The 13157-nt window shown below is 37.0% G+C and overlaps 1 protein-coding gene across 1 annotated transcript in view; it reads left to right on the top strand.

The window, feature by feature from the left end:
• SLC2A13 (solute carrier family 2 member 13) overlaps positions 1-13157 on the top strand; it is a 373732-nt gene that overhangs the window by 212529 nt on the left and 148046 nt on the right. The window lies entirely within an intron of this gene.

The following is a 13157-nucleotide window of genomic DNA, read 5'->3' as shown; positions in this document are numbered from 1 at the left end:
TCACACTTGGTAGAATGGTTACTATCAAAAAGACAAGATAAGTGCTGGTAAGGATGTATAGAGTAAAGGAAATCCTTATATGTGCTTGGTGGGAATGTAAATTAGTATAACCACTATGGAAACAGTATGGCATTTCCTCAAAAAACTGGAATCTCCCAGTTCCTCTTCTGGACATACTTCCAGAGGAAATGTAATCATTATCTGGAAGAGATACGTGCACTTTAATGTTCATTGCAACATTGTTTACAATGTTTACATAATACCTTTAAGGGTATTATGCTAAGTGAAATAAGACAGAGAAAGACAAATGCTTTATGTTCTCAGTTATGTGTGGAATCTAAAAGAAACCAGATTCATAAAGCAGGGCAGATTGGTGGTTGCCAACGGTGAGGGAAATGGGTGAAGGTGGTCAAAGGGTACAAACTTGTAGTTATGTACAGCATATAATAACATGGTGACTATAGTTAACACTTAGGTAATACTGTATTGTGTATTTGAAATTTGCTGAGAGTAGGTCTTAAAAGTTCTCACCACACACACACACGCACACACACACACATACACACACAGAGTTGTAACTATGTGAGGTGATAGATGTGTTAACAGTATTTTACAATATGTAGGTATATCAAACTAAAAATCACTGGCACACCTGGTGAATTTTATAGCTTTGTTTTCAGTATTTGTTGCTTTCAGAGAAATTCTGCCCCAAATAGCTCATCTATCTTTTACAGTATTTTGATTAAAGGACTGATCACATAGTTTAGTGCCCACTTCTGGAATCTTTTTGTATTTCAGTTAAGTCCTATACCTTAATTAATGGGATAGATATCACAGTTTCCAAATATTGTTCAAACTTTCTGTGAGTAATTGAGCCCATGCCTATCAGATCAATTTAGATTTTTCACCTTAGTTTTCTATCTGGCTTTGCTAATTGGACTCGAAATTATTACTGTATTCCTGTGGCCTTTTAATTCTGTCTCTTCCCCTTATTGACTTGTCTCATAAGCACAGTAATTTAACTTTCCATCGCCTTGAAAGGAAATGAGCTTTTTATGAACAAATGTTTCTTGGAATGTGGTCGACCTTTTATATGAAATACAATAGGGAATAAGATGCAGAGTAAGGCACTGAATTCTTAAGAGAATTCATTTCCCATTTACTTATTTCTTTTGAGTTTGGACATGAAGCTGCTGTGGCATTTACCTCACTCACAGTAGATAACTAAAATTATGTAAGTGATATGAATATTTAACTCTCATTTATATCCCATTATATTTAAATCCCATTGTCTCTTTTTCTTCCTATTAGCCAATAAGGTAAATGAAGATGACTCAAATAGGGTACACCAGTTCCAAGGCAATGCAGGAAAATGCTAACCTCAGTAAAATGTTGAGCCTTCTTTAGACATACCTTCTTCTAGATTTCACTTGGGTAAAGAAAAGGAATATTCCTTCTCATTTGTGATTTTAAGTACACCTGGCAGAACCTAAAAACAACATGGATCTTCCATGGTGCCTCCTGGGGATGAACCACTTTTTATTACAAGCAGTATGAACAGAACATTGAAATAATACTGCACATTGGCAGGGAGAGAGGAGACACATTTCAGGTTTAAAAATAACTCTCCCATGTGCATACACACATTTTTTCACTCTTCAGTTCTTTTCTTTCTCCCTTTTTTTTCCATCTTTCATGTTCTATACAAAAATATAGAACCTGTTAAATATCCTATAAAGTAACCCCATTTGCACATTTAATTTGTTTATGCTGAAAGAGAGAACAATCCAGAGAGATATAAATAGTGTGGGTGACTGTGGTTCCATTCCATGCACATATGCCCTAGACTGAGCAGTAAAGTGGGAAATTGCAGTCTGCTGTTTTTTCGTGAGGTCTCAATTCCCTGTGTATCTCACAGTGTGAATATAATGCTGATTTGAGTGTGATTCCTTAATTTAAAGATACATATTTTATGTGTAAAATAGCCCTGTAGACAAACCAGCCAGTTTCCCTAGTATTTAACTGGAGAATCGTAATCTGTTCAGTGATGGAAAAAAAGCCTAGCTACCATGGAGCTCTTGAGTGGCAGAATGTAGTATGTCTGCCTCCAAAAGGACACATAAGTACTGTTTACTGTAATTTGAGGGTAAGCCGAAGGATTTTTTAGGGTAATTGTGAGATCTTTGTAATCCAATCATCAACACTGTATCATCGTCCTCACCATCATCTCTTTTCCCTAATGATTTGGGTATCGGGGTTATAAGGTTTCTCTTATATTTTCAAAAGTTTTGTCTTTTCATGGGTTCTTTTCTGTGTAGCAATTCGATAATAGTCTTCCACAGTCTGAAAAAAGAGACATTTGACCCATCAAATCCAATTCTAGAAATTTATCCTAAAGGAATATTCCTATAAATGGAACAAATAGATGTACAAATATGTTCACTGCAGGGTTTTTTTATAAGAATAAAAATAGGAACAAAAACCTAAATTCCCAACGGTAATGGACTATTTAATAATGCCACTATGGTATAGTGTTGTACTGAGCAGCCATTAATAATAATGACTGAAGTCTATCAAGGGTTTATTGTAGTAATGTAGATAATTCTTAACAGCCATAGGATTTTGTAGATCTGTCTTCAAAATGTCTAATGTAATGTATTTGTATGTATTTAGTTGATGTATGCATGCTTACATTTTTTAATTTATGAATATATTTAGTATATCAGAAAAAATCTGGAAGAATATAACAAAAATGTAAGTAATGATAGCTGAAGGAGGAGAAAGTGATTTTTAAAAAAAAAATCTTGTATTTTCTAATTTTTCTAAATTGGAGATACTACTTCATTTAGACCATTAATTACAGATTCTCTAACTTTGTGCTGTCAGTAGAGTAACCGCTGACCATGTGACTATTCAAATAAAAAGTTATTGAAATTAAATAAAATTTAAAATTCAGTTTCTCACTAGGACTTGCTACCTTTCCAGCTCTCATAATGGACACAGCAGAGACAAAAGATTTCTGTCGTCACACACGGTTCTGTTGGACAGTGCTGCCTGACTCTTGAACTAAAAGTTGTAGTCCAGCAACAATTCCTTGTAGAAACTTTAAAACATTTCCACCCTACTACATACAGCGATGTAATTGCTGCATCTCTTACTACATACGTGCAGCAGGCAGTTGAGAATTGTTACAACAGCTGTCTGTTAGAAGAGATTGTGAAATCGGAAGCTGCATTAGGGTTTACCTTCCAGATAGGCTGTGGCGGCTGGTAGCAGCATAACCATGGACTTCTGTAGTTTTTGATCTCTTCTAACATCTGCTATCATACAAATATCAATTGTCACCATCTTCTTTTTAATGGATGGAAAGATTGAATCTCAGAAAGGCTGTTCAAAAGGCACAATACGTCTCTTACTCCAGAGGTCTCTTAATTCACAGGAATACTGATGAAGAAATAACTTACTAGTATCAGTGGCTTGCCCTAAGGACAGTAAACACTGAATGAAGGGTTAGAGCTTGTCTGTCTCTTCTTGAAGTATGTATGTTAGGGTTTTTTGTTTGTTTGTTTGTTTTTTCCGTTTTGTTTTTCTACTGCACCTCCATCTTGGTGGTAAAAATTAGAAAAGTGAGGACATACCATTACATTTCCGTACCTCTTCCACACATTTTAACTCTCACAAGTTGATATTCCAGTAAATGAGAAAAGGACAATTTTTTCCCATGCATGTAACCTGATTGCTATAACTATAAATACTGTAAATATTTTTAGCTCACTATTGGCAAAATCATTTGTTTCTCAGTAAAAGCATATATAAGCTTTGTTTATGTGAAAAATTGCAATAAATATGATGGCAAGATGTTTTACTAGGATATACTATAAAATACTGGAAGTCTTTTTTTTTTTTTTAATTTCAGTTAGTTAACTTGATGTCTTAATTTCTGAGAAAAATTGGGGTATATTTAACCCCCACTGAACATTGTTTCCTCCTTCTAGAAACTACAGCTTTCTTTGAAAGGTAACTTCTGCAGTTTGGTCACATCCTGAGGTACATCCAGGGGTGGTTGACTTCTTGCCTGTTACTTAGCGTTCTGCTCCTGGTGGTTGTGCCTCCTCCTTCCTGCAGGACTTAGGTCATGGTCTGAGGTACTTCTAAAGTGCTGGCCTGGTGGGGTCTGCTCACCAGCTTTCCTTGTGGCAGTAGTTAGGGCAGTTCTTGTTAGTACCCTGTGGCTTCATCTCCATTTCTTTTCTTTTGTCTCCTTTCCTCTCTCCCTTTTTTCTTCCTTTCCTTCTCCTATTTTTGTGGCATTATTCCCTATTCTCTACATCTGCTTTACTCCTGCTTTTTCTTTCCACCCAAGGGCAGCATTCTCCAATGAGTCGAGCTAGCCTGTTAGAGTCACCTTGAACTTAATGGTTATTGAGGTCTGCTTTAGTTTTTTCCCTCACTTAAAAAGGTGTACATATGAAGGGTACCTGGGTGGTTCAGTCGGTTGAGCATCAGGCTCTTGATTTTGGCCCAGGTCATGAACTCACGGTTCATGGGTTCAAGCCCTGCCTTGGGCTCTGAGCCTATTTAGGATCCTGTTTCTCCCTCTTTCTCTGCCCCTCCCCACCCCCTGCTTGTGCATGCTTGCACTCTCTCAAGTAAATATTAAAAAGTAAGTAAATAAAATGTGTACATTTGAGATAGCCTTAAAAAATCCGTTTAATTTTATTACCCTCATTAATCACTTCAGTGTTAGAATTTTTAATCAGCCTCAAATATGGTCTGGGTTTAGCCACTCCGATATCCAGGCTAAATCATCTCAGCAGGACAAATTATTTTTGTAGACTTGAAGGTTAATTTTATCCTTTCTTGAAATTCTTTTCTTACATCAAGCACATCTTTTCCTTAAGGGTTTAGTAGCTTACTTATCTGAATATTGATTATGGGTCAGAGAAAAAACTCAACCAAAAATATTACTGCTCTCATCTACTTTTATTCATCACTTTTGTGAATGTTCTGTTAATCAGATTCAACATGTGGGTAACCAGTATTTGGTGAATTAAAATAGAAGAAAGTATGGCCATATTTTTTTCACCGGTAACAACTGCGGATACTTCAAGACTTTCAGTCCTTCATTTTCAGTTTAGTTATTAAGAGTTGCTAGTGTTTGCAAAGACCTAATATATAGCTAGAATGCTGATAGGGCTGTGTTTACTACTTGCTTGCAAAAACATTTATTGAAATGTACTAAATATTTACTATAATGTACTAATGTTCTACCAAACTTACTAAAATGTTTAAAAATATATTGCCATTTGAAATATTGTACATCTGAAATATTGTACATTTCACAATTTTTTCAACATTTATGTTACTCCCTACTAACACGTTAGTTGTAAAAATTAATTTATTGTTTAAGAAAAAGAATGGGTTTACTTTTCAGTTCCATATTGTGAGTTTAAAAATTGAAACTTCAAATTATGAACAGAATCTGAAGATACTTTGGGGGCTTTAATAAATTGCAGAAAATATATTTCTTTACAACTTAGTTAATAAATGACTTGAAAATGAAGTATTTAAAACCAAGTCTAGGATTCTTTCCGGACAAACACTTTTCACTCCCCAAAAAGCACATATTAGTTTATTACACAAAAGTTCAGTTTTTCATGTTGAAATATGACTTCATTTAAATTAAACTTACATTTTCTTTTTCTTAGAAAGAGTGGGGAAAATTTCAAAAAAATGTATTATATTCTATAAAATAGACATAGATAAAATAAATTATTGGAAAAAAAACTATCCACTTAAAATTACACTAAACATTTTTCTAGAAAATTGGACAACCTAATTTAAATGACACTATGGTTTTGCATTCTTATTCTTGATAACTGTCATTGGTTCCTCTCATTTACTATTTGTGGACTGTCTTTCTCAGTAGAAGACATGCAAAGACTCCATTATTGTGGTTTTCATCTCAGTAATATGGACATGTCTTAATTGAATTTACAGTAACTTGAATCAGATTGTAGTATCAAAATTAAAATCTGATTAAATTTTTAAATTTTATATTTTGATTTTGAGGTTTGGTAAATTATCAGTGTAAATGCCAGAATTTGCATTCCTTTTTCTTTGCTAATATGACATTGTTGCTCTATGACTTTGGATGATTTTACCCTCTGCTTTTCATCGTATCCTCATTTGAAGAGAAATTTTTATGCCCTCCTTTGGAGAGAGCTTTTCTGTCACCAGTTTGGGACAAATATATTTCTTGTGTGTTTTTAAAGAAAATTAGGTCAGTATTAATTTCCCAGGATAATATTTACATTTATAAATTTCTGTTTTCTGTGGTGGAGGTGAAAGGCAGATTCATGAGAAATAAGTTTATTGTTTAATGTCAGTAAACAAGTAAATTTGTCAGTAAAAACAAGAAAGTAATGAAAATAAAAATTAAGACAGCAATAGAAAAAAAAAAAGTTGTCTTTCTCTTTACAGAAGTTTAAGTCTCAACAGTACTATAGATCAAGTCAGTGATAAAGTCATATGTAGTCCAGTGCTCATCCAGTGAAATCTGCTACAGTGCGGTACAATCATGGGTCCTGTAGCCAAGCCAAATTGTTTTGTAGGTCTCTTTGGGAAGTAAAGACATGCATGAGCCAGCATATCTGTCCCTGTGACTCAAACAAATGAAAGGCTGAATAATGGTGGCCTTGCCAACCTGCTGCAAAACATGCAGATTAATGAAATAGACACTGGTAAGAGACAGCCTTATTAATTACAGAAGTGTAACCATGGCCTTCTGTCAGTTCAGGCTCTTTTTATTACTTATAGTATAAATCACATACTATGTGGAGTACAAGTGGAATATAAACTGTAATGCGGTGCGTGCTCTTTGGTGATTTGCAAACTTTTGAGGACAGAATTTACCTAGTATCTAATAATTTACCTCTTTCCCACAGGACAGTAGAATTAATGTACGAATTAGTAGACTTGAGTAATCCTACTAGCAAACCCATATTCATTATTGAGATAAACAGATTTCCCAAGATAAGGATTATTTTCCTCCTGTGGTATCTACAAACTTATTAAAAGCAAAACAAACCCAGAACCATAGACTGTTAATGATTTTGATTAGACCACTTATAAAAATGGTCATTTCACAGTAAAGGAGAGAGATGTTCTCAACTGAATATCTAGAAAGGCTGTAGGTAAATGTCTAGCCCGTATAGATTTAGTCAGTCATGTGATTTAGGGAATGATCCCTGATCTGAGCCCATCCCTACCACTAACTTTAGGCAAGTTCTTAACCTCTCTGAGTTTCTAATATGTAGAATTGCTCTAATACATACTCTTAAGGAGTTTTGGTGGTAAAATAGGCCTGTAGAAGATGATACCTATTATTTCCAAGTTCTTGTCTTAATCCTCACTACAGAACTCGTGAAGCAACATATTTTCATTGCTCCTATAATTCATTAACTGAAGAGGCAGTAGGGCTGAAAAAATATAGAGGTTTTTGCATGCTTTCTTAAAATAAGTTATAAACAAGAGTGACACATTTATTACTTAATGACTGGGGTTATTTTACAGATTGTAGAGTTCGTACTCACCTGAGCAATTTTAAGTGAATTTACTATGTAGAAACACAAACATCGGCCAGAAAAAAGTGGGAAGTGGAAGTTGATAAAGATGAAGAATTATCCTTATTTCTCAGCTGAAATAATCATATGGGGTTTTTGTAACATGTGGAATAAGAACAAATGAGGTTTTAGACAAAATAAAATGCCATACACCACTAAAGCATAAACTCTGCCTCACTTCAAGAGGACAGTAGTGTATGAGTACTCTACATAGATTCACACTGGAATAATTTAAAAATATAGAGTAACTTGTTAGAGTGTAAGACTGTGCATACTTGTGTTACTGTACCTTAGGATTCCTCATTTAGTGTAAAACTCAATGCCAACACATGAAATGCTGAGAGAAATTTATAACATCCTGAGAGAATAAAGCAATAATTTAGAAATACATAATGAAAAATTTAGCAACAGATAGGAGATTGAGAATTCAAATTTGTTTTCGAATTGGTGATATATAAATGATCCACAGAAAGGAGAATAGGCCTTTTTAGCACTTTAGAATGAAGTATGTGGTATGATAACATGCGCAGACATCTGGTTTGCTTTTAGCAAAAATAAGAGCACTCCCTTCATCTGGTGTATGTTTGTACATACTTCGAAAACCAGAGTATCACAGCTAAGTTATGTTACTCAGTTTTCATTTTAATTAATCCCTATTTGTGCTTTTGAAAAGTAAACATTTTAAACTATTTAGAAAAAAATGTGTCAGTATTTATGGTATTGGAAATCCTGGAATAATTTTAATTTTTTTTTTTTTAGATAGAAGCAGATCAGAACTGTATGAGTCAGGATTTAAATTTAAGTCTCATCAGTTATTAGTATCATAAAATTTTGATTCCAGGAATTCTAAATAGAAAAAAAATACTGTACTTTCAAGAGGCTCTCTATGATGACTAACTTCTGTGCTGGGATGTTCTGTAAACATCATCCTAAGTGTGAGCAAAGAATGATCTCCAACAGTTAGTTCCGTGTCCTCTAGCAATTCTGTGCTGTCTGGGAAAGGGGAAATATCCAAAAACAGGGTAAGTTTTGCACATCTTCACGAATTACAAGTACCTTAGTAAGCCATATGTTTTAAGTAAAAACAAACAAACAAACAAACAAAAAAACAAAAAAAAAACTAGAATGGTTAAATACATAAGCATTTTCTCCTATGAATTGGACAAGCAGCAGCACTTGGGCTTTGAGGCAGCTGGGCTGGATGGCTCTGTGACTTCCCCAAAACAACATGGGTACTCCAGGGGTTTTTGCTAAATCAACCCAATCAGTTCATCACTGGATACCGGCCAGATCAGGCCAATAGAATTTCTAAGCATTCTGTCACAAGACTGTGAGTGGGGCACAAATATAGAGTACAAAGAGGAGCAAACTAGTTTGGGGAGGTTCCTGAAGTTAGAAGGAATAGAGTTGTTGATCACCCATCTTTTCACACCACTGCCTTCCAGCTTCTGCCGTATTTAATCAATAAGGGGAAGGAGCAACAGACGGGCCTCTTTTAGGGACAAGAATTTCTTGGCTCCAAATATATGCTCTTTCCTCTCTAAACGAGTGTGTCTTCTTCTAAACTTCTGTGTCTTCCTTGCCAAGTAGAAAGAACTTCTAGAAATAAAAAAGTAAAAAGATTTAGTTTCAAACGTAACAGTGGGCTTCTCAACAGAATCATAGGTTATTTTCTGAGGAAACTGGGATAAGTAACCAGGGCCTCAGCTATTGTTTTCTTGGTGACCTCATCCAACACTCCAGCCTTTGTGACCCGCTTTTACAACCTCACATACCCCACTCCTTCTCAGTATGCCCTGAGTGGTCAGCAAGGGGTTTCATTAGCATGGAGGCACTTATTCTATGCTTTCTGTCTGCATTGGAGGTAGACGCCACAGTGACAATATGGGCTCGTGCAAGAGAAAGCATAGGTTAGGACGGTAATTCCCCAAATCAGTGATGTTTTCTAGCAAGAGCCCCATGATCCAAAACATTGATTTATTAAGTTCCCTAGGCTTGGGATCAGATTAGGGCATTCATTTGTATCCTCATGTGATTTAATAAAGATGACACATTGGCAGGCTTACCAGGAGTGAGCACAGAACATTCTTTTTGGATAATGGCACACACGAGTGCCTCCTTGCAAGGCGGTAATAATGTCTGAGGCCACCCTATTTTGGAAGACAGCTTTTCTCATTAAAGAAATTTCAGTGTTCAATAAGGATAGGATTTGTTAGCTATCATTTAAGGCTTGGTGCATAAACATAATGGCTTCTATGTGTGCTATAATATCCAAAAGGCCAGTGAAGGGGACAAAGACAGTGGCCAAATAATTGTACCAGTGGAATACAAAATGTGCCCATCTCACCTTGAGGAGAGGGTGATCGGTAGTTGTTACCATGAGGCAAATTCTCCCCTGTGCAGGGAAAACCCATAATGCAGTGGCCCAGCCACCCAGGTGGAAGCCATGACCAGAGATTGGTGCCACATGGCAATGGGTCCCATTTGGGGCCATCCAGTAAATACCTGGGTGGCAAGATGGGTCGGTGTCATTGAAACACTGAAATTTCTCTAATGAGAAAATAGGACAGTATGACTACATAGCTGCAGTGATATCCATCATATATTCCTGGTATAACTGGGTTGGTTCTGTTTAGAGTGGTTTTTCCATTCCCATCATAGGGTTGCCCAGGTGCTCAAATGTCCATAACCCAGGATAAGCCACATAAACCCATCCCAAGTCAGAGTGTAGCCATCCATAACTCCACTAGTGGTATTTTTAGGATTGTTCTAGTCAGCAGTTTGACTGAAAAAGAATACCCAAGCCTCATGTTGTTGATAGTGTGTGCCACAGGCCAGGTCTCAGGATCAATATTGGTAATATTAGATGAATTAAGAATATTAGTCTGAGCTTGTTTTTCCATAATGTACTATTTTAGGGCTTTTCAGTCCCCTTACAGGAGTTGTAATGCCCAGCATGGCAATCATGATGAGCTAGAGAAGGGCAGCCCACACACTCAAGAGTTGGATTGATTTCTTTGTCAGACAAATGAGTGGGCTCACTACAGAAAGGTATTTCCATTAGGTGCCCATTCCACGACCAGGACCACAGTAGCAGCAGAATTTTAAGGCCATAAAGACAGATATTTAATAGGAACTTATACGGGGAGTTCTTCCTCTTCATTTATGGCCTTATCCCTAGATGTTGATGTGGCTGCAGCTTTAGGAATTTGACCAGTCCCTGAGCACTATACATGTTGCCTGGGGGAGGCAGCACGGTCAGGCATGGGATGGAGGAGGGGTGGGGTATGCCAAACCAGCACCCCCACCTTCTACTGTGGGAGGAGGTCATCAAGATGTGACGGTCCTTGGACCCAGGAGCTGGACACTGGCACCTGGAGGCTCTCCACCTGCTCCCCGGTGCTTAGAATATAAATTCTGCTTGCCTTTCCCACTCTCAGAAGCTGCCCCAAGGATACACTCTTGAGATAGAAATGTGGTATTGAGGCTGTCTGGACTGGGTTACATGACTGAACCCAGTTAAGGTCTCTGTATAAGTTTTCAAGATTGTGGTGGGCACGTGTGGAAAACCAGTCATCTGGCAGCCACCCAAGACAGGCCCTGTAAGTTCCCATGTTCACTAAAACAGCCACCTACCAATTTGGAATGGTCTGCCTCTGTCTGTTGACTCTCCTGCTCTCTACATATGGAGCGCAGTTTCACATTACACCCAGGAAGCCCTACAACAATTTGTAAAGATGCTCTTTTTGTTATTTATATTCCCCTGTAAGTCTGCTCTTTAAGTTTATTTTAATTGATTCTAGAGCTCTCCGTAGAAAGGAGAGTTTAGTTGGCTTTGAGCCTACGAGTCAGGTTAGTGCTCTGTATCCCCCTTAAGGGACACCACACTTCTGAGATTTCTTTTTTAACAGGCTGACTGCCCTTCTGTCAGGCCACCTCTGGAGGTTTCTTCCTAACTAAATGCAATTTTATGATTTTTATATTTTGTGAATTTCACTCTTAGTGACAAGTTATTTAGCTGCAAAAGTGCTATACTAGACAAAGGACTTTAGCTATAGAGAATGAAAATACTTTTTTATGTATTTTATGTAGGGGAAGAAATGTGAAGTGGTAAGTGTTGAGTAAGGGTTGATGTTTTGCCCTGTATGCAGACGGAATAACCGCGTAGGAATTTCTGTAATGGTTTATTTGGGATCCTGAGTATGTGTGAGAATGAAATGTAGAGCTTTTATGCTGAGTTAATTATACTCTAAAAATGCTTAGCATTAACTTTTATCAAGTTTTCATTTTCATAAGGTGTTTGTAATGATTAATATGAGCAAAGTGTATATGGACACCTCTTAGCATATAGTAATTACTCTACAGATGGTATTTCTGCATTCCTCTTCCATCAGTACAGAGTTCTGCCGTCAGTTCCAACTCTCAAATTGAGTTTCACACGCTCAATAAATTTTAGCCATTACCCTTGTTTTTCTATCCTGTATTTTCTTATAAAGCAGCCTTTGGTTTTCATCATAAGAAACAAAAAGTGAAAGGGGTATTTTAGGAATATAATTCTACACACATAAAGGACAATAGAGAATTAAGACAATGCAGCCAATTCAAACAAAAACATTTAACTCAAACTATTTCCTAATTCTCCTGGTTTTTCACAATTAGCAAGATAATTCAATGCTTCTGTGTAGTAGCTGAGAATTAACATGAATGTCTTTCATGTCGTACTCCCTCAACAAATGTATGTGGACTCATTGGTAATTGCTTTCCTTCTTGAAGTCATACATCACGTGTACACATAGAATTTCTTTTTTTGTCATGTGTGAAAGGTCCTGCAGTTACACTGAAAATTGAGCAAGTATGTCCTGGTGTTGCATGCATGCGCTTGAAATGAACCAAGGGTAGGTTTTAGGGGTTTCCGTTTGAACATCAAAGGACATGGTGCTGTCCATGTGCCTGCATCAAGTCAGCAGCCTAATTTACTATTAATAATACATTGGTGTGGCAGGCTTCTCTTTGCAGTCTTTTTTGCTCAAGGCTGTTAACAGCTCAACTTGTTCCTCTACTGTTAAAAAATTGATCAGCTTTCTTTCCCAGACATTTGGAAAAGGAAAAATAAGATGTATTCATACTCTTTCGAAAGTCTTTATTCACTTCAACCCTTCCTTCTCCAGAAACAGTTTGAGGGCTTAAACATATAGAGAGGAAATAGATACAATACACTTTAAGGTTAGTGATTTAATGGGGGCACCTGGGTGGCTCAGTCAGTTTAGCGTTCAACTCTTGACATCTGCTCGGGTCATGATCTCATAGTTTGTGGGTTCGAGCCCCACACTGGGCTCTGCACTGACAGTTTGGAACCAGCTTGGGATATTCTCTCTCTCTCTCTCTCTCTCTCTCTCTCTCTCTCTCTCTCTCTCCCTCTCCCCCCCCTCCCTCCCTCCCTCCCTCCCTCCCCTTGCCCTCCCCCCACACACACTGTGCTCTCTCTCTCTCTCTCTCTCAAACTTTAAAAAGCATTTTTTTAAGTTAGTGATA

This window comes from Acinonyx jubatus, chromosome B4, assembly GCF_027475565.1.
Source record: "Acinonyx jubatus isolate Ajub_Pintada_27869175 chromosome B4, VMU_Ajub_asm_v1.0, whole genome shotgun sequence".
NCBI classification, from domain to species: Eukaryota; Metazoa; Chordata; class Mammalia; order Carnivora; family Felidae; genus Acinonyx; species Acinonyx jubatus.
The sequence above is the reverse complement of the archived record's forward strand: the minus strand, read 5'-3'. Positions and strand labels throughout refer to the sequence as shown.